The following is a 27,257-nucleotide window of genomic DNA, read 5'->3' as shown; positions in this document are numbered from 1 at the left end:
GAGGGAAATGGAAAATCTCATTAGAACTTTATAGTAATAATTATCAGGCAAGATCTACCAAAGGAATGTAAAATTAGGGAGCATAAGTGTGAGGAGAGATAGGATATTTGTATAGATTCCAAGTATCTCCCTCAGGATATCTATTAATTACAAAAGGAAAAAGAGTAGTTTTATAGTAGAGAAACCTGACAGACAGCACCTTAATGAAGTGATTAATGTTACCGTCACTAGTAAAATGACATATTGACATTTTCTGGCCCCTGCTATGAACTGGAGAAAAAATATCACTTTTGTGTTACCTTTCCAAAAATGCGTAACTTCAGTCTAATAATGAAAAACTTTCAAACGAGTTCTCGGATTGAGAGATATTCCTCAGAATAACTGAGCAAACCCTCAGTTGTCAGGATTGTGAAAGACAAGGAAAGACCAAGGAATTGTCACAGATTGGACGAGACTAAGGAGACAACTAAATTTAATGTGGGATCTAGTAATATGTCCTAAAAGAGTATTAGTAGAAATACTCATGGAATCTGAATAAAATGTATAGTTGAGTTTTAAAATAGCAAAAAATAAACAAAAAGAAAAAGACCTTTTAAGTAAGCCAACAAAGAAATGAAACTGAAATAAAAAAATATTTAGAAATGAGTAACAATGAGGACAGAGCATTTTAAATATCTGGGAAGAGATCAAAATAATTAGAGGAAAAATTATAGCCATAAATGCCTTTGTTAGAAATAAATATTTATTTTTATAAAATGAAATAAGCATTTAAATCAAGAAATTAGGGATGGGAAAACAATAAAATAAATCCAAAATACTTATAAAGCTGGACTTTGTAAAGGTTAAATAGAAATTTTTAATTCTTTTAATTAAAAGAATAAAGTGATAACAAAATAGGTTTGATCAATAAAACTGTTTTTAACAGTGACAAATTAGCTGAAAAATTGACAAGTCTACTACAAAAAACAAGGGAAATTATTGATAAACAACTAAGAAAAAATGTACTTATAATAAATACAGTGTACAACTTTAAAGCATTAAATTTAATAATCAGATGAAATGGACAGTTTTCTAGGAAGAGCTGACATAAGAATAAGTAGAATCAATTTTTAGTTTTAAAAAATCTAATTAGATCAATAAACTGAGAAGATATTTTTAAAGTAGTAGAAGACCTATTAAAAAGAAAGCACAAACTCATTTATGAGCAAAATCAAGATTACTTCCAGGATAAAAACCACATATTATATAAAGGAAATTCTCTTATCTAAGAGAGAATACACTGGAGTATATTTTTTTAAAAAAGGAATAGTGTGCTGTGCTTCAACGTGGAAATATCCTGTATCATAAAGATGTCAGTTTTTTCCAATCAACATTTACAGTGCAATTCTACTCATAATCTTTAAAGGATTTTCATGAAACTACCAAGAATATTTGAAAACCAATCTGGAAGGTCAGATACATAAAAATGGCAAAGAAAAACCCAAAGAGAGAAGAAAAGCTAGTTGCATACAAAAGATGAGGAATTAGAACAGCATCAGATTTCTCAGCAACACTAGAAAGTGGAATACAGTAAAATTCTGAAACAAATTAATTGTGCCAGTTTTCTACCATTTGTTCCTCCAGGTATTTCTCCACCGTAGTCTCTACCTCAGGAAACAAGTCTGTATGCAAAACTTCATTGGGATCTCTCGGCCCCCTCCTTTAAGGTGTGTGTGTGGCCAATGCAAAACCAAGCAAGAAATTCAAGGAAGGAGGAGAGTGAGGCAGCCTTGTATAGCTTTGACCTTCAACTAAAGATTGCTCCTCCTGAAAGCTGCATTCTTTACACATACTTTTCTTAAGAATTTCAATAACCACCCCCTCTTTGTTCCCTCGGGCCTAAAAGTGGTAATAGTTTGACTCTTAACTATTCCAGGGTGCTGCGCTATTCAGGGTAAACATTTTCTGTATTAATTCTTTGAATTATTCTAATATGATACTTATTTCCCTCTGCGACCCTGACTGGGGCAGTGTTAGATAATTAGAAATAAGAGATAATATAACAAAAGGAGAGAATCAATTTAGGGGATGAAATACTTAATTGAGAATAGTTCTAAAATGAGAAAAGTGAAAATAAGGGAAGATATTAACTAACAATTTATTCAAGAAAACTTTCCCTAAGTGATAGACTTGACTTCTAAAAGTCTCCCAGATTACAGTAGCCTTCTACCTGTTTGCACAAATGGATAAAAATCTCGACTGATGGTGGGTGGATGGATGGATAGATAATGGGTAGGCCAAAAAGTTTGTTTGGGTTCTTCCATACAATGTTATGGAAAAACCCAAACGAACTTTTTGGCCAATATAGAGAGATATGTCAATCCTAATACATTTGTTTTATATATAAAACAAACTATTAAAAACTTAACTAATTAAAGTAGTAGTACTGGTTCAAGAATTGATGTATAGTTCTATGTAATGAATAAATAGTTCAGAAACAGGTCTTTGTGAACATGAGGTTTTATTTTATTGCATAAGTGACATTTCAGTACAATTGAGAAATAAATTGTAACATCAAATAGCCATCCCTTTGGAGAGGGGAACAGAAAGAAATAAAATTCTGTAAACTAGAGAGTATTTAAAGAAAAATTACTTACATAATCTTAAAAAAGGCAAATTAGGACAGAAAAAAGGTGGTACACATAAATAGTAAGATGGTAGATTTAAATATGTATGCACATGTGTGTAGATGATTATTCACATGTAAATGAGTTAAATACTCCAATAGAAGACAAAGTTTGTTTGAATTCTTAAAACCCTATATATTGTTTTAAAAAATAAAATGTTAAATATGAGTAAATAGAAATTGAAATAAAAGTAAACAGCAAAGACATATGATGAAAATGCCAACCAATATAATACAGATATAAATGTACAAATATTAGAAAAAGTAGATTTAATAATTTTTAACTTTGTGTGTACCTGAAAAGAGCTGCAAATATATATACAGCAAAAGTTTACAGAACTGAAATCTATAATCATAGAGTGAAATGTCCACAGGCTTTCATAGTATTAAATGAAATATGGGGAAAAATTAAGTTTATAGGGGATTTGAACACAATGAACAAATTTGACCTTATTGACATATATAGAGCATTGTTTCCAACTTCTGCAGAATATACATTCTTTTAAGAGCACATATAGAATTTACTATAATTGGTCATATTCTGGACCATGAAACAATTCTCAACAGCTTTCTTGGGGCTGAAATCATAGTAAAATCCAAGGACTTAACACAGTGTGACTAAATTATACATAATAACAAGATCTACAAATGTTTGGAAATTAAAGAATTAACTTCTAGATAATACAATGGAATAACATGTTCGGATCTTACATCAACCTAAAAAAAATGCACATCAAATTAAACCAATGGAAGAAGATGAGAAAAAATTATTTAGAATAGAAATTAATGAAATAGAGATAAAATGTTCGAAAGAGAGAATCAATAAACTAAAAGTTGGTTCCTTGAAAAATGATATAATAAAATGGTTAACCTCCTGGTAAGTCTAATCAAAAAAAGACCTGTTACAAATATATCAAAAATGAGAAAAACGATAACATTACACATCACACAGAAAATAAAAGAAAGATATTATAAACAATTTTATGAACACAATTTTAAAAATTTAGAGGAAATGAACATATGTCTGATAGAATAAAACCTGCTAAAACTGACATAATAAGAAAGAGAATATCTGAATATTACTATTATCTGCTAAAGAAATTGAATCTGTAATTTAAAACCTTCCTACAAATAAAATTCCAAACTTAGATAGCTTGGCCAGTTTAGAAAAACAATCATATATTTATAAACTCTTTCTGAAAATAAAAAAATTGAGATGAATTTCTGAGTCATTTCATAAGGCCAGCATAATATTGATATAAAACCTGATAAAAACATTGCAAGAAAGGATATCATAATCCACCTCAAACACAAAAACATAAAAAAATTCTAAACAAAATATTTGAGGATTCCAGTGAAATGTATCTTTTAAAGTTTGGAGGGATACTAAATTATGACAAAGTTGGATTGATTCCATGAATGCAAGGTTGATTTAATGTTTGAAAATTAATATAAGGGATGGCACATTAATAGCACAAAGGAAAAAGTAATAATAATTTCAAAAGATTCAAAAGAAGCACTCAAGCAAAAAATCATCAATTTACACTTTAAAAAATAGAAAACTAAGAGTAAAAGGAAACTTCTCCATCTAATACTGAGTATCTTTCAGCAAATATCTTATTTAATGAAATGATATTGAAAATTTATCCCCTAAATTCAGGCAGGAGAAAGGAGATGCCCATTGTTATCATTCGTATTCCACATGTACTGCATAAACTTGCTAGTGAAATAAGGCAAGAAAATAAGTAAAAGATACACTGACTGGAAAGGAATGAATAAGACTACTCATTCATAAACCTGATTATACACATTAAAATGTCCCCAAAGAATCTATAGATAAACAAGTAGAATTAATAAATTATTTTATCAAAGATACAACTTGGCTTGTGGATACATGGTCATGTTCATTTTGTGATCATTTATTGAACTGTATACTTAATGACTTGTTCAATTTTTTTTGTCTATATGTTATACTTCAATAAAAATTGTTACCAGAAAATGCAGAGAAGTATGGCTATAATCTTGGAATAAAGACCTTCCTAAGGAATTTGTAAATTGCATAATGAAAGATAATTTTGCTTCACAAATCAGAAATCTTCTAAAGTATAAAAATAATGAAAGACAAGTGGTACATTGGGAAAAAATTTGCCAAAATAAATTAAAGCATAGCATAGCTATCCAGATTACAGAACAAAAAATTTCCTCAAAACAAATTTTAAAAAGAAAAGTCAGAGAAGTACCTAAATATTCCAAAAGCCCATGGTCAAGCATCTCACAGGAGAAGTAATTGACTAAAAAACATATGGAAATAATTTCAACTTCAGTAATACTTAGGAAAATGCAAAGTAAAGAAAATATAAGATTTAAAAAATGATTACCAATATCAAATGTTGGCTAATATGTGGGGAATAGATGTAAGTGTGTACAGCCCTTTTGGAAGGCCAATATGATAATGCCTATCCACGATAAAAATGAGTATTGTCTTTGACCCAGCAGTTACATTCCAGTGTGCTTACTTGTAAAATTATACATGTGCTCACAATTAGTCATTTGCATGGACTTTCACTAATAGGAAAAAATGGAAATAATCTAAATTCATCAATTCATGAATAGTAATACAAACTCTGGTATATCTGTTTTGTATAGCTCCAAGAATAGTGTAGATGTTATGTGTAGTGATATAAAAAGATCCTTAGTCATATTAGGAAGTAAAAATAGTAAATTACAGAGTAATATGTCTAGTTGGAGTCTATTTCTCTAGTAAAGAAAATAAGCTATCAGTATATTTAAGATTGTATGTGCATTTATGTGTATGTTTTGTTTTTGTAAAATAAAGGAAAAAGTCTAGAGAAATATACAACAAAACAACTGCAGGGTCAGTTCTGGGGAAGGAATTAAGAGGATAAAAGAATTCAGGACCTTTGCTTTTTTTCCTATTGCTGGAATTTGTTTTAATTTTTTACATAAAGAATCTATTCTTGCATTACTTGAATAATTAAAAGGGAGGAAGAAAACAATGAAAAGCTCAGTACAAATGTGACATGGTTTTTATTGTAATGTCCATGTTTTATAATATTGCTTTTTGGTGGTATATTGAAGGGGTTAGCATTTGCACAAGTACTTAGTCATACAATAATACAAGAGATTCAGAGGTGATAAATAACATTCCCACTTGTAGTGACTGCAAGGGAAAGTCCTAATGAAATTACACAGGAAATGCCAAGAGAGACATCCAGGTGTAAACAGAACACTAGTAGTGAATATAGACAAAATCAACATTTCCATGGTCCTTACTGTATGTTTTTTGGTTTCCTCTAACTTTTCTTCTCTCTTTTAGGGAGACATTAAAAAATGGAAGTAGTTTCTTGCTACCAAGAGACTACTTTAAAAAGTATGCTTAGAATGCTAATTACGGATTTTGATGAGTATCTAAAGAATTCTCAAAGCCAAGGCACATTTGTCTGAACATACAGTATATATATTTTAATTACATTAAGTGAGATTTCTAAGCATCTGACATCAGTTTACTAGTAAACATTTAATTAAGTATTTGAACATACAGTGTTAAATAAAAGGTTTTAAGGAAGCCATTAGGACTCTGCAGTTCTAACTGCAGTCATAACAGATGCGTGCAAGAGCAGTAGAATCTCTTCCTGTAATCAGGGACAATAGAGCCCATTTGCTCTGTGTTCTCCCTTTATTCGCTTGATCCTTGACTGTTGCCTGGTTTTTCTTACCACCTCTTCTTCAGTGATGTTGCATCATTCATCAAACCCTGTGTTTGAGAAGAGTTGCATCTTGTAATCAGAGCAGTGGGTCCTAAGTTTTTCACTCAGAGACCATTGTGCATATATACATTTAAAAATCATTTGTTCCCCTAGTAAAAGTAAAAAGTGAGTCATTAAATTTTTTCACTTGGGGCATTGTCTGTAACTGGAAGTTACAAGAGTGACTTTTATCTGGTGATTAAATATGAATCAAGCATTGCAGCTTTAGCAGATTCCATGTAAACACTGCAGACAGAAACTCTTTTATCCTGTGCTGTACTGTTTTTAAGAGGGGGTGTATGAGGTTAGATACATGGGAACAGGCCTCCCAAGTGCAGGGTATTTACATACAGCTGTGATGACCTCTCTCAGGACAAAGCTGCAAAGGGGGTATCTGTAACCTCTCGTATCGGACACCCTGTTACATTCCAGCACCCTTGAGGGCCTACAGCCCTACTATTTCCCAGTCCATACAATGTCACTTGGGACTTTCCAGTGTGGTCCTCCTGAGAGCCCAGGCCTCCAAAACAGCCATCATTATGCAGACTTTCCAGATCCCGCTCTCCTTATTGAATATCAAAATTTACTATTGCTCATTTCTTTTCCCTTAAGATATACTTATGTGACTACAGTTCAGCTGGGGATGGGTGAAAAACAAATTTTGGTCTTAGTAGCTGATAAATGACTTAACCAGGTCTCCCTTTCAAATAACACTGGTATTTGAAAAGTAATTTTTTAACATCGTTAGACAGCATGAAATATTGCATGTAAGCATCTAGCACAGAATCCCCAGTGCCTGCTTTTGTTGATGACTATAGAAAATGCTGGCTGGTCTGGCCACATTTGCCCCAAATTCCAACTATGCATGAAAACTTCAGAATATTTTTAAAATCCAATTTTTTTTTTCCTTAGGAGCAGGAAGAAAACACTCCTTGAAAGGGTGTTAGCAAAGGGAGGTAAGGGTAGGGAGAACCTTAATTTGGATCCTTTTTTAGTTGAAATGCAACCTTTAAGAAACTTTTGACAACCATAGACCAGAACTTTATCTAAATTACTTCCCTATGTATCAGCTGTTTTTGGAAGAAAAACCCATCCCTGCAACCACTTCTTAGAACTGTCTTGATTTTTTCATGTGGTGAAAAATTTAGCATGTGGTGTCTGGCAAATAAGGTGGCTATCGTTATTGTTGTTCTGCTGTCGTAAAGAGCACAGGGACAGCAGGTTGGGGGAGGGTCTCATTTTGAGATTTGGCTTCTTTATCTGCGGTGCTTATTGGCTCTGTGGTTTGTATTTGTTCTCTAAATGTTGGCTCATTGTCTAGTTATCAGTACATTCTGGCCCTATATCCTCGGACAAGAGCAAAGTATAATCCAGATTCTAGAAGGGCTTAAATATTGTTTTCCTCTAATGGTAATGACAGTGATGGTTAATATTCATTGGTATCATATGATGTGCTAAGGGCTACATTAAGCCCTTTCTGTAGATTATCCTGTTTAATCCTTACAACAATTCCATGAGGAAGTTATTATTATTACAGTTTTATAGATAGAGAATCCACAGGTCAGAGAAGTTAACTAATTTGTCAAAGGTCATATGCTAGTAAGTAACAGAATTAGAATCAAAACTCCAGGTCTACATTATTAAGATACTCTGCTTTAATCATTCCTTGAGTGGTCTCTTCCTCCCACTCCACACATTGCCTGCCCTAGCTTGTTGCTAAGTTATGTCTGGCAGAAGATATCTCTTCCACCCATGAAATGGAAAACCACTGCCTTTGCAGCTTATCTCCTTTTACAATAAGGGCTGCTTCCTCATCTTCCTTTTCAAAAATCATTAACCACAATTAGGGTGTTTTAAAGGGGCAGAACAAAAACATTCATTCAACAAATGAGCTTCTACCAAGTGCCAGGCACTGTTCTAGGTAATGTGGATATAGCAAAACAAACAAAATATCTGGCTTCATGGTGCCTATAGACCAGGGTGGGAAGACAGGAAATAAGCAAGTCAATGATCAAGATAACTGTTGTAGTGATACATGCTTCAAGAAAAATAAAACAGAATGATAAAAGCAAGTGACTTACAGAAGGCTACTCTACTTCAGATTGCAGCAAACGACTGGCAGCAACACGAGGGACCAGCAGTTAAGGGTCTTGTTGACTGGATTTTGCTTTATCCACACATTGGAGCACTAATTAGCTGCAAAAATAACAAGCGGAGGGGGGGGGCGTCTCTGAATACTGATATGGAATGATTGCCAGAGTAGTTTATTCTTTAATATTACTACCTTTTGCATAAGAAAGGGGAAATATGGCTCTCTCTGTATATATACATATGTTGATATGTGTGTATACAAAGATATACATGTATAAACCAAAACATATATTTGCTTATATTTTTTAAAAGACACAGTGGCTGAATAAAACAAAACTAATGAAAAAAGTAACTCGTAGGAGAGAAGGGACAAGAGCAGAATGGAAAGAAATGGGAGTGAGATTTTTGTGAATGTGTGTGCCTTGGTACATAATTTTGACTGTAGAAGATAAATGTTTTCCAAAATTTGAAGAAAGTTATTGATTCCAAAAATAGTGAAGAAGATTGAAAACAAGATTCAATGAGATTTTTAATAAAAATTAAATACTAAGTAGATGCCATCTATACTGTTTCCTTACTGGTTCTTGAATCCACAAGCATATTCCTGCCTTAGGGCCTTTGCATTGAACACACTCTGTTTGGAGCAATCTTCTCCTGTATCCCATAGCTTATTCCCTTACTCTGTCAGGTATCTGATGGTATTTCCTGAGTCATCTGTGTAAAGATGACTTCACTCTTTTACAGCATTTATTACCATTTGGCAAGCCGTGTGATATGGGAAAAGGGTGGCTGAAACACTGCAAGAAGCTGTTAATATTCAACAATAGCTGTATTCTTCTGTTCTTTGCAGGCGTAGAGCTACATTATGTTTTCCATCCTCCTTTGCAATTAGGTATATGTGGCCAGTCATGTGGGTAGACTAAGTTCTGGCCAATTGAATATGGATAGAAATGATGTTCAAACAATTGCAGACCTGGTCCATACAATTACTTTACCCAATCCTCCATCCTTTTGCTGTTTTCCCATATATCACTGAATGGAGGAGACTTCAAAGACATAGATATGGGTAGAGTTTCAAGAGCAAAGGATCTTGAACCTGAAGACCTAGGAGCAGGGGCCCACTACTACCATATTTTTCCCTGGAACATGAGCATGACATAAAACTTAATTTTGTTAAGCCCCATATCTGTCAAAGTCTAAACAGTAAAACAGAAATAACAACTTCATTTACAGCAAAAGAAAATTAACTCAGGGAATTAGTTGACATAGATGATGGCCTAGATGAGAGCCAAATTAGACAGAGATAAACCAGAGGTTAGTATCAGCAGGAACCTCTGCCATGCTAGCCAAGAGATCCCAGGGCCTGGCAGAAGCCTGGACCATGTAAAGGGTACTCTGTGGGAGGTATAGCCACTGTATCTTGGAAGAGTTACCAGGGGAAGGAAATATCCTAGACTCTCCTTTCCCTGACCTCCAGTCTCTTGGCAATGCCTTCCATTAGCTGGATTGAACTGGAAGTGAGATGAGAATGGAACCCGTGAAGAGCAACCTGTAGGGATCAGCTCACCTACAATCAGAGCAGAGTAGGAAGAGGGTAAGGCTCAGGCCGTTACTAATATTGAATTTCTCAGTTTCTTTAGGTCTTGGTGAATATGCTAGCTTCTATTTCCAGTATAACAAAAAGCTTCCGGAGGGTTGGAGGGTTGTGAGCAGAATAATGCCATGATCTGACTTAAAATATAATAACATTACTCTGGCAGCAATGGAGAATATATTATAAACCGTGTAGGAGAAGGAGCGGGGAACGGTAGGCTATACTGAAGAAATCTAGGCAGAAGATGCAGATTGCTTGGACTAGGGTGGAAATGGTAGAGGGAATGAGAAGTGGTTGGATATTTGGAAGCTTGAGCTAACAGGGTTTTTGAAAGATTGAATATGAGGTGTGAGGGAAAGAGAGGAGCCAATGAGGCTTCAAGATTTTTGGTCTGAACCACTAGGTGAAAGATAGTACAAGTTACTAGACTGGGAAACCCTTAGGTTTAGAGTCTAGAGGAAGGAATGAGGAGTTACTAGATTTTTGAGATGCTTATAGGAATACCAGGGTTCATTGGGTGCCTTAGACAGTTACTCACCTACTACACTTCCAGTAGTGGGGATTCTCCACTAGGAAGTACGGGAAGATCTCATTTCATTGACAGTATCTACTTCAATCATCGCCATCCTTCTAAGAGGTGAAAGAAAAAGCCCTATCTATAGTAGCTAGAGGTACCTTTTCATAGAATCATCATTTCACAATGCTACCATGTCACAATAATAACATCAAGCTAAATTTGAGTTCCTTTGGTGGATAGATTAGTGTTACCATTTTTCTTCATGAAAAATTGTAATGAGATCTGAGCCTTGGAATGGAAGGGAAGAATTTGAGGAGAGAAGGAAGAAAATCAGGTTTTAGACCAAAGTGGAACTGAGTCGTAAAATTCCATTACTCAGAGTAATGATTTGAATTAGTTCCCTGAGAACTGAAACTAATCAATATCTGTTCTATAATTATAATCTCACCTAAAATACTAAAATTAAGATATATAATTTATAAGACTCACCTATAAAATATTTTAAAATAATTATTAATAATAATGATGACCTGAGAATGATGAGATTTATTATACCATATTTTTAAAAAGTATTCTCACATCTTTTACTTTGGATTGCCCTTAGAATAGCTTCTTATGTAAGCATGGCTGGAATTAGTAATAAGAAATGGATTTCAGTTTGTTACCACCCTAGTCTCCTTTTTGAGGGTGTTCAAATTAGTGTTTCAGATAAGTAATAATGTCTTGAAATGGACACAATACTCCTGATGAGGTCTAAGTAAGGCACTATGGTTTCTTTGATCTGGATGCATGACTAGACAATGGCAGTATAACATGGTGATTTTAACTAGGTACTCCGCTTCTATCATTCCTTGGGTGATGTGTTATTTCTTTGCTTTTCTGTTTTCTTGTCTAAAAAAGTCATATTCTAGGAGGCACTGCATCTTAGCAATTGGGTTATAACTCTCTTCACTTGCCTATCTCTTTGTGTACTTTCCCAAAGTAAAATGGGAATCTGATAACTCAGAGCAAAAGTCTATAAAAACTGAGTTGCCAAATGAATGCAATGATCCATGATGAAAGCCATCATTATCTACCCCTGGGGCAAAAAATCAGGTAGGTGAGAAGTCATTTTTTTGCTGGTTGTGGGTTGAGGGGGTCCTGTAACTATATTCTTGTGTATTACCCGTTGCTTTCCCTAGGGTGAATTATTGATAACTTTTTTGGTAAATTCTCCTTAGATTGATTAAAGTTTATAAATGAAGCAAATATTCACAAAACATGACAGCTATTGTGGGGGTAGGACATGGATAGATTAAGTCAGAATGGGGGAAACAGCTGTTTCTTTAGTAACAACATATATGAGATACTGGCTTCATTAATTTTACTGCCTTTGTAAACTTAATTAACAAACATCTGTATCCTGTTACCTATTCCCCGAGGTTCTGACATTTTCCACATATTCAAATACATTCACTTTTATTGATTGAACATTTCCCAAGCAGCTATTTTGACAAAGTTACCAATTGGTGATGTGTCAGGGGTAGAACTATACTTTTTGAGACTTTAATTGGTCAGAATATCAGCACAATTTTTGACCACTAATCATGGGATATGGGAGAAAAACTGGGTACATCACATTTTTCTTTCTTTCTGTCCAATTCCACAGATGTCAGCAAAAAATTCAAGATGACTTCCATGTCTGTAGTGCACAGATAACTAAGTTTCAGATCAATTCAGTTTCAGTTTTAAAAATAACCAGTGATTCACTATGCAGATCTTAGATGTATTTTTATCCTCCCAGGCATGTGCCTTTGTCCCTTTGGTGCCCCTTCAAAAACTACCCAGGGCTTGATCTCCTCAATAATGGCAGATTTATTGCTGTGATTACAAGGAATGGGGAAATCTGTCTTCTTCTCTTTCATATGAATGTGAGGACCTAGAAGTGGATTTTGATGGAGGTGGACAAAATTATTTTACCTCCTAAAGACCTCTGGTGAGTGAGTTTGTGGGCAAAAGATACTAACTGTGTCTAAAAGCCCTCTGAACTATGCCCATTTCTCTTAAAGTTATTTCAAAGGACATCCCTGGCAACCAACTGATCGCTCAGCCTGCATTATCAATGGCCTTTGTAGGTGCCACAATTTAAATTGGCTCCCTGGCTTCTTGGGATGATAGTTAATATTTTCGAGGGATATATCTCAGTGCCAATGGAATACAGTTTGGAAACGGAAAATTACAGGCATATAGGTAAAAGAAAAATTATTCATTTTTATGGAAGAAAATGTGTTCTTTTAATATGCTGCGATTATTTTTAGATGTTAAGATGAGAGCATGACTCACCACCCTTCCATTTCATCCACCACTTGTGCCGGCCCCCACTCATCTTTCCTGACACATTGTGCTGATGAAGGGAGTGACAGCCTGTTCTCCACAGTGTGGTCATCACTGCATGTTGCAGCTGCTTTGGGGAAATATGGGGTGCTCTACATCTTGAATACAGATTCCCAGACTGAACATTAGTATTCTGTGGGTCAGTCCACTCTGTGACCTCAAGTGTATACCATCGCATAGGGCATTCACTGGGAACACTTCTTCCTAGCGTTTTTTTTTTTTTTTTTCTTCACCACACCTCGTGGCTTGTAGGATCTTAGTTCCCCGACCATGAGGGCCACTGCAGTGAAAGTGCCGAATCCTAACCATTGGACCGCCAGGGAAGTCCTCTACTGGTGGACAATAATGTTTCACAATCTTAGAGATCTAGGTTCAAATCTGGCCCTCACCTCTTAGAAGTTACTGACTCTAGGTGGGGTTTGTAACCACACTGAACATCTTTTCTGCAGGGCAATGAATAATACCAACTCAGTGGGGTTATTTGAAATATTAAATGAGATCATGATTACAAAGAATTTAGCACAGTGCTTTGCACAGAGTATGCAAGCCATCACTCTTATAATACTGAGAATCACTGTTGCAATCATGATGATTTCAACTGTAGCCCCTCCCATTTTCTCACCTGCAAAACTAAAATATGCCTATAGCACCCACTAGAATATCACGAGGCTAAATTTCTACATCCTCATATGAGCATGGTGTGCTTTTGGAGAAGGAACCTTAGAAAATCCAACTCGTTATTGCTGTTACTGATATTTAAATCCAGGGGCTATTTGATTTGTGGTATTAAAAATTTTCCTTTGCTGTTTATTTTTCTTATGCTTAAGAGACAATTGTTTATTTGCAGTCAGTTTTATCAAGCCTGAGGCATGATTCATGTCCTGTCCCATCCTTGGCCAAGATGCCTGTCCACCTGCTCCCCACACTCCCCAGTTCTGTTTCTTTGCTGGCCCACTGCTCATATTTTCTGAATTACCCTTTGTTCCAGTCTTTCTATTGCTCCTCTGCCCACCTTGCTTCTTCCAAAAGTAGTCTGTCCTTAGAATAATTTCACCGACTGACCAGAAGGAATATAATCACTGTAAAACACTCTTTAAAAAAAAAAAAAGAAAAAACAGAAGATTGTTCAAAATATTGTATACATCATTATCCTCATGTGAAACTCCTCCCCAGGGTCCTTGATTTTCATTGCTTGTAAGACTGGTGGTTAGACAGGTGTTAGAATTTCTTTATCAAGCCAGCAAAGGGACAATTATTGTAGTAAGATTATATCAAATTATTATATTCAGAAGGATTTACGCTACAATGTATAGTTCTCCTTCCTTAGACATCATGCTTCATCATATAAACTTAAATGTCATAAAATTATAGGGGACGTTTCAGAAAAAAACATGCCCATAGTGATTTGTCTGGTGATCCCTTCTTTTCTCACCTCCTTTTCTCTCTTGGCAAAGAGAAAGAGAGAGAAAAAAGATTCTTAAAACTAGCAACATATTGAAAATGAAACTGGCAAACTGCCCTCCTTCTAAGGGGAGGGTGAAAATACCAGTTGACTGTTAGTGATTCAGAAATGAAATTTTGGTATATTTAAGACCATTTTAGAAGGAGGGATGGAAAATGTGAAGCTAAGAAGAAAAAAAAAATTTAGGAAAACGATTATTCTGGTTTCTACATTGGTGTGGATATCTGTGTGGTAAAATGAAGGAGAGAAATGACCAAATATAGCTTTCCCACTACTGCTTCTGTCACCCCAGATCCAATCCCTTCCTTAAACAATGCCTTCAAAAATGAGTCTATTTTACTTCTAGATGACGCCTAGATTAGACACCCAAAACTTCTAGAAGTCCTAAATGGTAGAAAACATGGTAGTGCCCACTGTCCAAGACCTGTCACATAGAATCCGAATTAGATGTAATACTAAACCTTAAAACACAAATATTAACTTAGCTTCCTTTTAGAATGAACTTTTCTCATTGTGTTTATCTTAATAATATGCTATGTATAGACTTAGTGTGAAAAACCTGCATTGCCTTAAAGTTTAACAGATAAGGAATGACAGGTTGTAAATAGTTGAAGTACTCAGTTTTAGGGTAGTCCTCTAGCTTTTTATTGATAAGCTTGGGGTAAGTTCCCTAAGCCTCAGGTTTTTATAAAGGACATGTAGATAATAGTACATACAGCATAGAGTTTTCGAGAGAATTAACTGACATAATGGTCAATAAATGTCACTGTTATTATCCAAATTATTTGAGTTCTCACTTCTTAATCAAGTAATCATGAGCAATGGGGCCAAATACCTGAGCCACCAATACTTCTCCTATAAAAAAAGAAAATGAATATCAGCAAAATGGGAGTCATGAAAGAGTGATATTGTGGAGAGGTGGAGAGAAATCATATATGATTAAAAAAAATAGTCTGGCACATAATAGACTTGCAATAAATCTTGATTCTCTTTTACCAGCCTACCTTACCAGTACCAGTGCTGACCAGTGGCTTTATTTATTTATTTGTCTGGAAGTGTAGTACAAATTGTGTGAGAGTTGCTAAGGAGAGGGGATGGAGAGAAGGTCACAGGAATCAGGAAATTCTTTTCTTCATTTTACTTCAAGTTACCTTGATGATCCGGAGCTACTTTACCAAAGAGAGATTAGAGAAAATCATCATGGGTATAGCTTGAGCTCTTACTCTGTTTCACTGGGATTTTACAGAATTTTAAGTAGAGAAATAGTTTCATAATAGTATAGAACATTAAACCTGGAATTGGTTAGCAAAATAGGAAGATCTGAAAAGGACAATTTTCTTCTCGAGTTGAAATTAAACACCTACACCATCAGCAGTGGCACCAGGGGGTAGAGTTCAGGAAATCTGAACATTTAATTGAAATAAAAGTTTGCCAGAACAAATGGATTGTCTTAATTCTTTTCTTACTTTCTAGATAGTTGTTTGGTTTTATATTGATTACCAGTAGCTTTGCTGTGTTATTTATAGGAATTTACTAAAATTAGAAAAATTTTAAGGTCTAATAAATATTTTTTAAAGTGCTCAACTAAATATCTAATATTCATAATAGGACATTCACAATAAAATCTAGCCATATTTTGATGAAAGCCCCACGTGCTTGTTGTGACTGTACTAAATATATTGTTATAAAGGCAAATCTCAACTGTTGTATCTTCAAAATGTTTTCTATAATTAACTTTTATAGCAAACTTACCACTTGCCAGGTTCCATTCTAAAAACTCTGTGTTTACAACATAACATATATTAACTTCTTTAATACTTAGTAAAACTTGTCTAGTAGGTAGTATTAATTTCTTTACTTTATACATGGGAAAATTAAGGCACATAATGATTTTTTAACTCTTTCAAACTTCTGGAGCCAAGATACAAATCCAGTGCCTATTTGTAATTATTTTGTTGTATTTCCTCCCTGTAAAACAGACATGGAAAAAAGAAGTTCATTTCTCCAACCCCATTTGGAATTCAGAGCCAAAATATATTTCTTAATTTGTGGGGGGAAAGCCATTGGGATCTCTCAATTCAAATCATAATTGTTCAAGAAATAAAGAAATAGACAAAATATTTGAAAATAGTTTTAAAACTGGGCATGAAGGGATGAAGGACAGTGAACCCTGAAAGAAGGAAAATAAATAAAGTGAGCCGAACAAATTCCCCAGATTACTAATTTAAGAGAGTATCAAAGCCCTCATACATGGAGGAGAAAACTATATGAAGCCTAAGTTAAGGAGTTAGGGAGACAGAGTTGTGAATCCAGGCAGACAAAGGCAGCTATAGTACAGGATAGATGACCAGAGAGAACACGTGGAAAGAGGATTCCAGAGATCTGTAGAGGGTTTCCCTCAAGTATTCAGTTGCACATGCATGTGGGAAAATGCTTCAAGACTAGGGAAATGACTACCAAAGAGGATTAGGAGTAGCAATGTCTGGCATTCACACGGGACCAGGAATAGTGCCTATTTGCATCAGGCAGATTGAAAAATCTCATGATTCACAGAGAACTGGGCATATCTTGCCTCACTAGTGGGGAATAATTATTTCTAGGATGAGTATTTTTCCAGAAGGAACTAACAATCATTAAGCAAGACATGAAGGAATCGAACTATTTCTAAGTAATTGCATCCCAGAACAAAGTTCAATAATATTTATAAGAATATAATAATACTCAGCATCCAGTAAAGTAAAATTTGTAACGTCTGGCATTCAAAGATTACCTGATATATACGAAAATATTACCCACAGTGAGGAGAAAAACAGCCAGTTGAAACCACTCCAGATCTAAGCCATATGTTAGAATTAACAGGTTAGGACTTTAAAAACAGTTATTATAGATATATTCTGTAGGTTTAAAAAGTTAAATAGAGCTATAGAAGGTATAAAAAAGACCCAAGTCAAACTTGGTGAGATGAGAACAATGTGTGGGATGAAATATACACAATATATGAGTGGATGTGATTAACAGCATATTAGTGTAGAAGAAAAAAATGAGTGAATCTGAAGACATAACAAAACTGAAGAGAACATTACGGAGCTGTGGGATAACTTCAAATGACCTAATGTATATTTGGAATCCCTAAAGGAGTGAGAGGGAGAAAAATATTTGGAAAAGTTGGTCTAGAAAATTTTTCCAAATTTGATGAAAATTATAAACTTACAGTACCAAGAAGCTTAATAATCCCCAGGCACAAAAAACATCAAGAAAGCTACACCAAAGTACACAATACTAAATTACTCAAAATCAGTGATAAAGAGAAAATCTTTAAAGCAAATAGAAAAAACTAGTAAATACAAAATATCAAAAATAAGTATGATGGCAGATTTCTCATCAAAAACAATGCAATCAGGAAGACAGTGAGCAGGGGCTTCCCTGGTGGCGTAGTGGTTGAGAGTCCGCCTGCCAATGCAGGCGATGCGGGTTCGTGCCCCGATCTGCGAGGATCCCACATGCCACGGAGAGGCTGGGCCCGTGAGCCGTGGCCGCTGGGCCTGCGTGTCCGGAGCCTGTGCTCCGCAGCGAGAGAGGCCACAGCGGTGAGGGGCCCGCGTACCGCAAAAAAAAAAAAAAAAAGAAGACAGTGAGCAACCTCTTTAATGTACTGAGGGAAAAAGATGTTAAACATGAATTTTGTATCCAATAAAAATATTTTTTCATACGTGAAAATGAAATAAAAACTTTTGTAGACAAAGCTGAAAGAATTCATTGCCAGAAGACCTGCACTACAGGAAATGTTAAAGAAAGTTCTTTAGTCAGATGGATAAGTAAGCAAGACAGAAATATGAATCTATACAAAGTATGAATAGCACTAAAAGTGGTAACCACATGAATTCTGTTCCTAGAACACTCCTCAATAATCTTCTTGCATGCAAATCTCAGAATATCAAATTATACAATGACCTGCATCAATAATGGGGAAAATGGTAGTAATTAAATCTTAATGCTTTAAAATATCAAACCCAATATAACTATTGACAAAATATTTTTTAAAAAAATTAAAACTAATGGCAAATTCATTAATTGGGTAATATTTACTATCTCTTCTGAAGTATGCTGTTTGTTTATTTGAAGTTTCTCTAAGAAAGAGACTATATGTACTTGAATTTCACAAATGTGTGATAATTACACAAGTATGATACTTTCTTAACAAAAACCAAGTTCAGGTTCCTTTCAGATATTGACTTTTCTTAGCAAGGCACAGAGTCTTTGTAGAAAAATTTATTCTTTACATTAGGAAAAAAACTGAAGACTAATTCATGAAATCACTAATAAATCTTGTTTCCTATTTCTAGACTTCCTACATTTGACCTAAGTCATATATATGTGTGTGTGTGTGTGTGTGTGTGTGTGCATATATATATATATATGTATATATACACACATACGTGTGTGTGTGTGTGTATATCTTCCATAATAAAATCACTCAAAGTAATATTTTGATTAATAAAGTTGTCATATTAACAAATGCACTTGGGGAGGTGTATAAACATTTATAATACATGGAAAGATCCTGGAAGAAGGCATTCCAAATTGATAACAGAAGTCCCTTCAAGAGAAGGTACTGTCTGGAACTGGGGATTGGCGACTGAAGATGAGGGGCAAAGAAGAATTATCAATTATCTACATTCTGTGTGTTAGCGTTCATTTAAACCACAATGTATTGTCTCATAACAAAAAAAAAAGTCACGACAAGTTGGCAATGTTAAATCAATATATCTATAGAAAGATATAGATATATATAATATATGTTATTACATTTATATATTATATATAATTATAACATATAAACATATATCCCATAAGTTATATATGCTTGTTATATATACACATTATATATACATATATACATAGTTATACATATATGCACATACACATATATGTATATGTGTATGTGTATTTGTAGTCATATATAAAACTTACGATGCCATAAGCACAGACATTTTTGGGGAGAATACACAAGACACCATTAATAGTTGTGCATCTGGGGAGGGAGCTTGTAGGTCTAGGTACGAGACTTCCTCTTCTTTGTTCAGTACCTTTTGTACTATTTGAGTTCTCTTGAGCACTTGATGTGTGGTTAGTCCAAATTGAGATGTGTTGAAAATGTAATATATACACTGGGTTTTGAATACTCAGTATGAAAAAATAAAGGAAGGTAAAAATCTTACGAATAATATCAATATTATAATGATTATATGTTGAAATTATAATATTGTAGGTATATTAACTAAGTAAAATCTACTTATTAAAATTAAAAAATCATAACTGTCATTGGGTGTACATTCAGAATGAATACTTTGTATAAGGGATAGTATTTCAGTATTCCTACATAGCAATATTTCTTAGAACATGCCTTAAAAGTGTCTTGATGTGTGTTATTTTCTTCACTTTAAAGATGACAAGATAGAGGCAGAAAAGGTTTAGGAGAATTTTAAAAATTTCATAATGAATGAAATTTAACTTTATGAGTTAATTTTTTTCAGTTGGCAAGATATATGAGCAATTACATTTTCTTAGAAATATAGATGAAACAGAAATATTAAACATTTAATCAGTTCATTACTCTAGCATTTAAAGGAAGGTTTTTAATGTCATTTCTACAGAGAGGTCTTTCTTTATCCCAAACTAGGTTAGGTGACACTGGTATGTGCTTAAAGAAGTCTGGAGATCTCATAATTCTTGCTATAATTTCAGTGAATTATTTTTCTCTTATTAAACTAAGCACCAAAAAAACCCACTAAGCACCAAGAGAGCAATGTCTTTCTATCTTGTCTACCATTTTACATCTAGTCATTAGGGTATTAGGAAACTAGCTGATACTCAGCAACCATTTAACGAATGGATTAAGCAAGCAAGCAAGCAATCCTGGAAATTAGGAATTCTTTATTTTAAAAAATATAACAGATCTCTTTGCAATGCTCCATTGCATTAATTACTCATTTATTTATTTTACAAATAATTTATTGATATACCTTCATAGAATTGTACTAGGAAACATACTCAGTGCTCATGGACTTGTGTACTTGAGTAAAACCTAAATCTGCTTCATAGGTTTTTTTCATTGTTTACAGGGGTAGAAAATAATTGCACTTTCCTCATCTCACACCTGGAGTTAATGCTAACTTCTTTTATTAGTAAACACTTAACATTTACATTTCAGAAGCTTTCAAATTCTCTTCTTGTCACAGTGTCATGCTGGCATTAGCAGAAGTATTGGATGCTGTTGCATATTTCACCCTCTTTTGTGGGTGGTATGACATTAAAGATGACATAGTACTCATCATGCAGATGAAGAAATAAATATTTTGTAACTCTAAAGAGTGAAGATTGATAGATACGTAATTTCTCAGTGTGCCAAGAAGGACATTCTACAATCTGCGTAAATCTTGAGGTTGTTAAACTTATAAGGCAACGTGAAATAAATCAATGCCTTAAAGATAGCTGGTAATGAATTGTTATGGAATTGACAATAGCATGGTATTTTACAATTTTATAAGAGCAAGCTAGCTCTGTATCTCATTGGCTGTACAAGTGAGCAGCTTTGCTTTTCCTTCTTAGGCAGATATTTAGATCTCTTTTGAGATGAGGCAAACCAGGTTCTCCCTTTCCCCAGTGTGTTGATGAGAATGCACAAATATTCACGGTTTATTAATCAATTTTAAATCTTTGAATAATAAATGAAATGAACTAAAAGGATAATGTAGCAAGGTATCATGGATTTTTAAAATCAAACAAATCATCCCCTATGGACAGATTCTGAAGGCTTTAGGACTCACAGGACTTATTTATGCAATTCATTGAAAACCTCTTGGAAAGACTGACTCTTGGGGAATCATTTCTTCAAAACGATGAGCTTTCCTGCATTTCTGTATCTCCTCCTAGAATGTGCACTTTACAATACTGATGCAGTACAGCCTCTGATCTTTGCTACCTGACTCATGAACACACACACACACACACACACACACACACACACACACACACACGGATAGCAGCCACATAAAATCTGATAAAGAGAATTTTGGAGAGATATATGGAATAAATTACAGAAGTATGAGAATCATTCTCAGTTTTAAATAGGATCTACATAACATGGAAGAAACCAATGAAAAACATTCAGTTAATAAATGTTATATTTTTCACATATGAAAGCAAATACATTGTTTTGATCTTTTTTTTCCAAACTGAGTTGATATTTTAATATCTTATTCACAGACGATGAAAGCATTAAGAAAGTTGCTATATTTGCCTCTGGAAAATTATTACTTCTGACTTCATGAATTTCTTCAAGTGATAGGACTATGGCTGACTAGAAAGAGCAAGGGACTTGTACTAGAAAACATGGGTTCAATTACTGTTATTTTCATTTATTATCTCTGCAAACTTTTGTAAGTATAATTTTAAAGAAATACATTTAGAGATATGATCAAAGTCTCTTAATGTACCATGCTGCACTTTCTCCAGAGAGAAGATAATCGCTCTCTTGAAGCAGTGTGGTATTCTCATGGAGATTTTCATAATTTGTGTTCTTTCTTGCTCTCTCTTCATATATATATGATAAAATATTCAGTATTTTCTGAACTTTTTTTCCCATAAATGGTCTTAAATTATACAAATCATAAGATACTTTATTCTCATTATTTATATTATGACATTTTTCCAATTTAAATTCTTACAATTTAGCAGTTGTATTTTGTATTACTGTTTTTATAGCTGTTTGAAAAACAGATTTCTAGATCCTTACTCTGCCTTTGCTTTGTTAGGTGACTGCTTTTCCTCTGCCCCAGTAATGTCTAGGGATTTACTACACTGAAAGAGTAATTAGGAGCATCTTTGAACTGATGATGCTAGGCACAGTTGAGATCAGGGGAACCCCCCTGAGAAAGAGGAAGATGAGGTAACAATATATATACTGAAGGGTAAAAATAGAGACCATTAAATCTATACCCCCATTTGACCTCCTGCATACTGGGAATCAAATTCTTTCTCCAAAATTATGGAGATTGGAGGACTCTTCTAAAGATGTCCGACTAGCTCAAGAAACAAATGACACATCTCTATCATGCTGTAAAGCACAATTTTAAAATTGCCAATTCTTAATCATTTCTACAGAACCGAATATGTTCATACAAGATAGGAAAGTTAACAAGGAAGAACTAGACAAAAACAAATAAACCAGAGAAACCAGCTTGGTGGAAAAGATACTAAAAACAAATCTTCTAAAATACTATCATTAATATTCTCAGAAAAAATAGAGAATATATTGCATCTATGAAACATGATGCTATAAAAAAGAATATTCAGTAAACAGTAAAGGATTCTTGGAAATTATAAATATGAAGATAATATAAAAATAATAGTAGAAGTGTTAGAAAATATAGAGAAATTATTCTCAAAGTTAGAGCAAAATTTTTAAAAGGTGAAAAAGGGAAAAGGAAATTGTCATATAAATAATAGGTGCCATAAAGAAAGAGAACAGAAGGAAGGAAATTATCAAAGAAACAATACAAAAAATTTTCCTAGAATTTCAGACTAGAAATTGTCAAACTGAAAAGGGCAATTGGATTAAACTAATTACTATTGAACATATAGAGAGAATGTTCTTGAATATTCTTGTTCTTGGAATAATTAATATCATACATATATCAATTATTTGAACTGGTCTGTAGCTTCAATGCAGTCACATATACACAGAAACACACACAATAATGATAGTCTTTTCAAGGAACAAAATGGTTTTATGCTATTTATTGCTGCTGAGGATACTTTATAAAAAATTACGATTGCTAATCATTTGTTATTATTAAGTGGGAAAGCTTTGTTTTCGTATATTGATCTTATCGTAATGAAACAAACAACCTTAGTTAATTTTTTTTACTTACTTTTAATGATGTTTGTATAGATATTTCCAAATATGCTCTGCAGAAAATTAAACTATCCATGAGTAAAGACAATTATATTTCTTCCTTTGCTATCCTTAGAGCCATTCTTATACAATGCAGTGGCTAGAATTTCCAGTTCAATGTTAACTGATATATTCAGTGAATTCTGTGAATTGAATTCAGCAGGTTAAGGAAAACTTTGCTACTTCTAGTTTGCTAAGAAGTTTTCTTTTCATGGCTGAGTATTGAACTTTACCCTTCTTTTTAATCTATTAATGTGGCTAATTACATTAATAAGTTTTGGGTCATGCTATGACTTTTGAAAAATGTATTTCTTGAATTTACTTTTTAATATTTTAATTAAGATTTTGTGTATATGTTTATAAGTGAGATTTGTCTATATTTTTACTCTCTCGCACAGTCACTTTTGGGCTTCGTCACTAAGCTCGTACATACTAAACTCAAAATATGTTTGGAAATCTTCACTTTTCTTCTATTCTCTTGAACAGGTTATATAAAATACAGATTATTTTATCTGTTCATTGAATATTTGGAAAAATCTACTCTCATCAGGATATAATGTTTATTCTGTAGATAGATTTTTTTAAAAATATAGCCTGTTTATTTATTCTTGAAAAGCTTATCCAGTTACTACAGCATTAAATTGGAACTCTGACTTTAAGTTACCTTTTAATCATTATCACATGGGAATTATGAGGATTTTTTCTTTTTTAAATGTTCTGCCCTGCTTAATGTTCAAAGTTTCTAATTCAATTAATTAATTTTCAAATTAAACTGATTCAGTGGGTGTAAACTTACTTCCATAAAAATCTTTGAAGGGATTGCAACAGCTATTGGTTTTCTCACTGCTTAATATTTGAGTATTTTAAGCCAAACTCTTTTAAATGTCAAAGAATAGAGCAATACAGTTGATATCTGGATTTCATTAGGACGAATAAGGCACTGCCTTGTCCTTGAGGAGCCAAAGGATTTAAGACAAAGCAAATGTAGATATATTGAATAAAACATTTCAGAACAGGATAATGCCCTAGGAGACGTTGAAACACATTGCTGTGGCCTTGTATGATCGGATTCCTACTCTGTGATTTCTCCTGTTTGACTTATGCTCCTACTTTTTAATGTCTTGCTTACTATGCTCTGACCATCCTGAACTTTCTTCTGAATCTCAAACATTCTAAAGTGATTTTCATCTTAAGTTCTTCATACTTCCTACTCTCTGTATGAAGTGCTTTCCCTAGATCCCACATGCCAGCTCCTTTCTCATTAGCTGAATTTCAACTCAGAGGATTTTTATCCCTACCCTAGTTATAGAAGCCCCTACACATAGTCATTCTCTATTACCCTGTTTTATTTTCTTCAGAACTCTAGTCTGAAATGATCTGTTCGCTTATTTGTTCATAAACTTATTGCCTGTGTACTCTCACTAGAATGTAAGTGCTATGAAAGAAGTGTTTCCTTCATTACTGCATCTGTGGCACCTCTAAAAGCACCTTGCAAAAATTATGCTCTTCCATAAATATTTGTTTAACGAAAGTTAACTTTGTACTTTCTCTACTTCTGAGCCTTTGTTGGATGTTGAATTCTTTTTTATTTTTTTACATTTTATTTTATTTATTTATTCTTAACATCTTTATTGGCGTATAATTGCTTTACAATGGTGTGTTAGTTTCTGCTTTATAACAAACTGAATCAGTTATACATATACATATGTCCCCATATCTCTTTTCTCTTGCATCTCCCTCCCTCCCACCCTCCCTATCCTACCTCTCTAGGTGGACACAAAGCACTGAGCTGATCTCCCTGTGCTATGGAATTCTTTTTTTTAAATCTTTAAATGGTGATTATCTTTATTATTTTTCAGGCAGTTTCTACCTTTTTATTTACTTATTTATTTTTTAATTGAAGTATAGTTGATTTGCAATGTCCTGTTTCAGGTATACAGCACATTGTATATTCTCTTTCAGATTCTTTTCCCTTATAGGTTGTTACAAAATATTGAGTAGAGCTCCCTGTGCTATACAGTAGGTCCTTGTTGGTTATCTATTGCATATATAGTAGTGTGTATATGTTAATCCCAACCTCCTAATTTATCCCTACCCCGCACCCTTTCCCCTTTGGTAACTCTACGTTTGTTTTCTATGCCTGTGAGTCTTTTTCTGTTTTGTAAATAAGTTCATTTGTATTTTTTATTTTTAAAGACCATATCAAAGCAATATCATATGATATTTGTCTTTCACTGTCTAATTTACTTCATTTAGTATGATAATATCTAGGTCCATCCATCTTGCTGCAAATGGCATTATTTCATTCTTTTTTATGGCTGAGTAATATTCCATTATATATATGTACCACATCTTCTTTATCTATTAATCTGTCAACAGACATTTAGGTTGCTTCCATGTCTTGGCTGTTGTAAATAGGACTGCTATGAACATTGGGTGCATGTATATATATATATATTTTTTTTTTGCGTTATGTGGGCCTCTCACTGTCGTGGCCTCTCTCGTTGCAGAGCACAGGCTCCGGACGTGCTGGCTCAGCGGCCATGGCTTATGGGCCTAGCCGCTCCGCGGCATGTGGGATCTTCCCGGACCAGGGCACGAACCCATGTCCCCTGCATCGGCAGGTGGACTCTCAACCACTGCGCCACCAGGGAAGCCCCATGTATATTTTAATTATGGTTTTCTCCAGATATATGCACAGGAGTGGGATTGCTGGGTCGTATGGCAATTCTATTTTTAGTTTTTTTTTATTTTTTTCAGTACGCGGGCCTCTCACTGTTGTGGCCTCTCCCGTTGCGGAGCACAGGCTCCAGACGCACAGGCTCAGCGGCCATGGCTCACAGGCCCAGCCGCTCCGCGGCATGTGGGATCTTCCCAGACCAGGGCACGAACCCGTGTCCCCTGCATTGGCAAGCAGACTCTCAGCCACTGCGCCACCAGGGAAGCCCTATTTTTAGTTTTTTTAAGGAAGCTCCATATTGTTGTCCATAATGGCTGCACCAATTTACATTCCCACCAACAGTGTAGGAGGGTTCCTTTTTCTCCACACCTTCCCCAGTATTATTATTTGGAATTCTTTGAATTAATACTGGAAGATACATGCTCTTCATTTTAGAGACAATGGTATAATAAGGATTAGGTGTTCAGCAATAATACCCCAAATAGCCCCAGAGAGCTCATAATTATAGCACAGCATACAACAAGATCATTTCATACATAAAAAATAACAAGGAATATTTTGAATTTTACAATAGAATAAAGGTGAAATTTCCCAATCTTCAAATTTCATTTGGTTGTTCTTATAATTTGACAAACTTTCTGAAAAGCAAATTGCCTGAAAAATAACTGTCAGTTTTTAATATGTACTGTTTTCAGAAGGTATACTCTAGAGCTATAGATAGAGAATGATGTTTTCAATTATATTTACAGGGAAACAACCTCTAAAAGGAGTGTTTCCGAGATCAGGTACACAACAGCATCTCGCATCACTTCAAGTCCTTCACAAGTAGTGAGTTCTATTATAGTTATTGCTGATACCAAATTATCTCCTTTGTAAAGGATGTTCATCTAGGTCCAACTGTATTTTCCTGTTCCACACGTAGCAAAGCTAATTGGCTAAGTAACATCAAGATGGCATTTGCTAAATGTTTTAGACTTCATTTCTCCCCTATAGCACCAATAGTGCTACACTATATTGAGACCAATGTGATCTCTTCATTGTTATGGCTCAAACAGTACTGTATGCTCCTATAGATTTTCAATAAGGCGATTTCTAGCTAGACAGATGAAATGGATATGCTATATACATCATCATCATCATCATCTATTTTTA

This window comes from Lagenorhynchus albirostris, chromosome 9 (assembly GCF_949774975.1).
Source record: "Lagenorhynchus albirostris chromosome 9, mLagAlb1.1, whole genome shotgun sequence".
Taxonomy (NCBI): domain Eukaryota; kingdom Metazoa; phylum Chordata; class Mammalia; order Artiodactyla; family Delphinidae; genus Lagenorhynchus; species Lagenorhynchus albirostris.
Note: the sequence above shows the minus strand (reverse complement) of the source record.